Here is a 5,873-nt window from a genome sequence, read left to right as displayed (position 1 = left end):
CAGTATGAAGATGTCAAGGGAAGGACTAGCCTGAGGTGTTTGAGGACCAGAAAGGCTGCGCTGAAGGGAAGAGTGAGCTCGGATGAGATTAGGAGGTGGGGATGGGAGGCAGGTCATACAGGGCCCCAGAGGCCAAGATTTCATTCCATAGGCCATGAGAAACTGAGGAGAAGCATGAGTTGGCTGTGGATAAGAAGGTCAGTCTGGCTGCTGTGTGGTGAATGGACTGTAGGGTTTGAGAGCAGGACCCAGAGAGCCCTTGGGAGGAGGTTGCAGTGGTCCTGGTAAGTGGTGCACGGCCTGGGCTAGAAAGGAGGAGGGGCTGGGTTCGGGTCACGTTTTGGAAGTCAAGGTGATAGGACAAGCTGGTGGATTGAGGAAGGGTGTGGCGGAGAGGGAGGAGGGGCAGCCGACCAATACGTGCTTGGCCAGCCTTCCTGGCCTCCTCCACTGGGCCTGGTCTTCAACTCTGTTCTAGAACCTTCCTGGCTCTACTCCTCCCATTCTGGACATTTCAGAGCCCCTCTCTCCTCCCTGCTGCCCCCTCACCTCCCCAACTTCTCTTCCGACCAACTCGAAGAAGGAGAAGGAGGAAGGAGGGGGAAAAGTACGTGTCTAAATTCTGCAACAGCATCTGCTCCTGGCCCAGTGTGACAGCGTCTGCGATGTAAATGCGCAGTCTCTCTGGATAACACAGGAAACAATTACTCATGCAGATGAAAATCTCTTATTCCTCTCCTTGACAGCTAGCAGCTCAAGGAGCCTTTACTATGTCAGTCCTCAGTCGAGATAGAAGCTAATATTTTCCATCTGGAGTCTCTGGGATAATATAAGGCAGCTCCCGGTTTAATAATGAGCTTCCAGTGTTTGGCTGGGCCACAGAGTTACAAAGCGGGGGGAGGAGGGAGGCTTAGAACAGTGAGAAAGATTCCAGGAAAGTACATCCGAGAACTGCAGGGGGGAAGTTATTTCAAAGTTAGGGGAAATCAGACACGGCGCCAGCATAGTTATAGAGACGGCAGAAGGGTCCCGGGAGACAGGATCCAGCAGACAGACCCTGGGCAGGACAGGGTCCAGAACTGGGAGCCAGGGTCCTGAGTTGCAAGCTGGGGCCTCGTAAATCCATTTATTCGTTCACTCATTCAGCAAGTGTTTCCTGAATGTCCAGATCCTGTGTAGAATCTACATTAGGCTCCGGCGGTGATGGAGGTGGACGGATTGACAAATAAACAGAAAAATACCGAATGCAGGGGCATAAGTTATTATGATAGAAGAAAGCAACACAGATTTGGGTGCTGCTGGCCAGAGCCCAAAGGAAAGAACATTTTAGCAGAGGCCTTAGGTGAGCAAAGGTAGAGGGAGTGGAATTCCAGGCAGAGGGAACAGCACGTGCAAAGGCAGAATGGCAGGGTTTGGGGCATTGTTAGGATCACAGTGTATGAAATATGGGTTGGACAGTGTGGTAGGCAGCTCCTAAAACGACCCCCACCTCCAGATGTTCCCATCCTAGCAGCGTCTCCTCCCCTTGAATGTGGTGTGTCCTGTGAATTGCTCCTAACCCACAGAATACAGGGCAGAGGTGACATGATGTATAGGTTATACATAACGTGATTCATTATTCACTCACTCATTCATTCATTCACTATTGTAATGATCTATCTTCACAGCGGTTATGAGACAGGCTGGGACCTGGGACCTTTTGCTGCAGTGCTTGCACGTGGGCAAACCTCTCATGGAGCAACAAAATACAAAGAAACTATGTATGCAACTAAAAGTAACTGTGTGCATGCTGCAGTTGGGACAAATTCTGGACAAAAGGTACAAAGAGACCAAAAAACCCAACTGCCGGTTCTCTGAGCCCGGCCTTTTCATGCTTCACAAATAAACAGAGGATCAACCCCGGAGGAGACGTTTAGCTGGAGAGAGTTGTTGCAGTTCTTGTGTTCGTCTCCAGGACTGTGAGATGTGTTGACTGAAGAGCTGACGACAATAACCCTGGAAGCAGAAGGGAAATTCTTATAAATCACAAAGGAAAACAAATAACTTCACCCATGGAGGGAAAGAGACAGCTTGAGAAAAGGGACTTTGGAAAAATGCTGCCTCTATATAGCAGTCTTGTGGCTCTTGGTGTTCCGGCCGGGTGTCAGGCCTGAGCCTCTGAGGTGGGAGAGCCAAGTTCAGGACATTGGACCACCAGAGACCTCCTGGCCCCACGTGCTATCAATTAGCAAGAGCTCTCCCAGAGGTCTCCATCTCAACGCTAAGACCCAGCTCCACTCAATGAGCAGCAAGCTCCAGTGCTGGACACCCCATGCCAAACAACTAGCAAGACAGGAACACAAACCCACGCATTAGCAGAGAGGCTACCAAAAATCATAATAAGTTCACAGACACCCCAAAACACACCACCGGATGCAGCCCTGCCTACCAGAAAGACAAGATCCAGCCTCATCCACCACAACACGGGCACTGGTCCCCTCCACCAGGAAGCCTACACAAGCCACTGAACCTACCTTACCCACTGCGGGAAGACACCAAAAACAACGGGAACTACGAACCTGCAGGCTGCAAAAAGAAGACCCCAAACACAGTTAAGTTAAGCAAAATGAGAAGACAGAGAAATATGCAGCAGATGAAGGAGCAAAGTAAAAACCCACAAGACCAAACAAATGAAGAGGAAGTAGTCAGTCTACCTGAAAAAGAATTCAGGGTAATGATAGTAAAGATGATCCAAAATCTTGGAAATACAATGGAGAAAATACAAGAAATGTTTAACGAGGACCTAGAAGAACCAAAGAGCAAACAAACAGTGATGAACAACACAATAAATGAAATTTAAATTCTGTAGAAGGAGTTAATAGCAGAATAACTGAGGCTGAAGAACGGATAAGTGACCTAGAAGATAAAATAGTAGAAATAACTACTGCAGAGCAGGAAAAAAAAAAGAATGAAAAGAATTGAGGACAGTCTCAGAGACCTCTGGGACAACATTAAATGCACAAACATTCAAATTATAGGGGTCCCAGAAGAAGAAGAGAAAAAGAAAGGGACTGAGAAAATATTTGAAGAAATTATAGTTGAAAACTTCCCTATGGGAAAGGACATAGTCAATCAAGTCCAGGAAGCGCAGAGAGTCCATACAAGATAAATCGAAGGAGAAACACACCAAGACACATATTAATCAAACTATCAAAAATTAAGTACAACTAAAAAATATTAAAAGCAGCAAGGGAAAAGCAACAAATAACACACAAGGGAATCCCCATAAGGTTAACAGCTGATCTTTCAGCAGAAACTCTGCAACCGAGAAGAGAGTGGCACAACATATTTAAAGTGATGAAAGAGAAAAACCTACAACCAAGATTACTCTACCCGGCGAGGATCTCATTTAGATTCGACAGAGAAATTAAAACCTTTACAGACAAGCAAAAGCTAAGAGAATTCAGCACCACCAAACCAGCTCTACAACAAATGCTAAAGGAACTTCTCTAGGCAGGAAACACAAGAGAAGCAGATAAAATAGACTTTAAAATAAAGACTATTACAAGAGACGAAGAAGGACACTACAAAATGATCAAGAGATCAGCCATAAAAGGGGAAATCGACAGTAACACAGTCACAGTTGGGGACTTTAACACCCCACTTTCACCAATCGACAGATCATCCAAAATGAAAATAAATAAGGAAACACAAGCTTTAAATGACACATTAAATAAGAGGGACTTAATTGATATTTTTGGACATTCCATCCAAAAGCAACAGAATACACTTTCTTCTCAAGTGCTTATGGAACATTCTCCAGGATAGATCATATCTTAAAAAAACAAACTAACCTCACACCTAAAGCAATTAGAGAAAGAAGAATAAAAAAACCCCAAAGTTAGCAGAAGGAAAATTGAAATCGTACCAGGTATCTTTTCCAACCACAGCAGTATGAGAATAGATATCAATTACAGGAAAATAAAATGTAAAAAATACAAATACAGGGAGGCTAAACATTACACTACTTAATAACCAAGAGATCACAGAAGAAATCAAAGAGGAAATCAAAAAATACCTAGAAACAAATGACAAGAAAACACGACGACCCAAAACCTATGGGATGCAGCAAAAGCAGTTCTAAGAGGGAAGTTTATAGCAATACAATCCTACCTCGAGAAACAAGAAACATCTCAAAAAAACAAACTAACCTCACACCTAAAGCAATTAGAGAAAGAAGAATAAAAAAACCCCAAAGTTAGCAGAAGGAAGGAAATCATAAAAATAAGATCAGAAATAAATGAAAAAGAAATGAAGGAAACAATAGCAAAGATCAATAAAACTAAAAGCTGGTTCTTTGAGAAGATAAAATTGATAAGCCATTAGCCATACTCATCAAGAAAAAAAGGGAAAAGACTCAAATCAATAAAATTAGAAATGAAAAAGGAGAAGTGACAACTGACACTGCAGAAATACAAAGGATCATGAGCGATTACTACAAGCAACTATATGCCAATAAAATGGGCAACCTGGAAGAAATGGACAAATTCTTAGAGAAGCACAACCTTCCTAGACTGAACCAGGAAGAAATAGAAAATATAAGCAGACCAATCACAAGCACTAAAATTGAAACTGTGATTAAAAGTCTTCCAACAAACAAAAGCCCAGGATCAGATGGCTTCACAGGCGACTTCTATCAAACATTTACAGAAGAGCTAACACCTATACTTCTCAAACTCTTCCAAAATACAGCAGAGGGAGGAACACTCCCAAACTCATTCTATGATGCCACCATCACCCTGATACCAAAACCAGACAAAGATGTCACAAAAAAGGAAAGCTACAGGCCAATATCACTGATGAACATAGATGCAAAAATCCTCAATAAAATACTAGCAAACTGAATCCAATAATACATTAAAAGGATCATTCATCATGATCAATTGGGATTTATCCCAGGGATGTAAGGATTCCTCAATACCCGTGAATGAATCATGTGATACACCACATGAACAAATTGAATAAAAGCCATATGATTATCTCAATAGATGCAGAGTCCGGAGCCTGTGCTCCGCAACGGGAGAGGCCCCAACAGTGAGAGGCCCGCGTACCACTAAAAAAAAAAATTTTTTTTAAATAAAATAAAATAAAAGGATCATACACCATGGTCAGTGGGGTTTATCCCAGGAATGCAAGGATTCTTCAATATACGCAAATCAATCAATGTGATACACCATATTAACAAACTGAAAGATAAAAACCATATGATAATCTCAAATGATGCAGAAAAAGCTTTCGACAAAATTCAACACCCATTTATGATAAAAACCCTCCAGAAAGTAAGCATAGTGGGAACTTAACATAATAAAGGCCATATATGACAAACCCACAGCCAACATCATTCTCAATGGTGAAAAACTGAAACCATTTCCACTAAGATCAGGAACAATACAAGGTTGCCCACTCTCACCACTCTTATTCAACATAGTTTTGGAAGTTTTAGCCACAGCAATCAGAGAAGAAAAAGAAATGAAAGGAATCCAAATTGGAAAAGAAGTAAAACTGTCACTGTTTGCAGATGACATGATACTATACATAGAAGCCACCAGAAAATGAGCAGAGTTTACCAATGAATTTGGTAAAGTTGCAGGATACAAAATTAATGCACAGAAATCTCTTGCACTCCTATACAGTAACAACGAAAGATCAGAAAGAGAAATTAAGCAAACAAACCCATTCACCATCGCAACAAGAAGAATAAAATACCTAGGAATAAACCTACCTAAGGAGACAAAAGACCTGTATGCAGAAAACTATAAGACACTGATGAAGGAAATTAAAGATGATACCAACAGATGGAGAGATATACCATGTTCTTGGATTGGAAGAATCAA

This window comes from Physeter macrocephalus, chromosome 11, assembly GCF_002837175.3.
Source record: "Physeter macrocephalus isolate SW-GA chromosome 11, ASM283717v5, whole genome shotgun sequence".
NCBI lineage: Eukaryota > Metazoa > Chordata > Mammalia > Artiodactyla > Physeteridae > Physeter > Physeter macrocephalus.
This window is presented reverse-complemented; position numbering follows the sequence as displayed.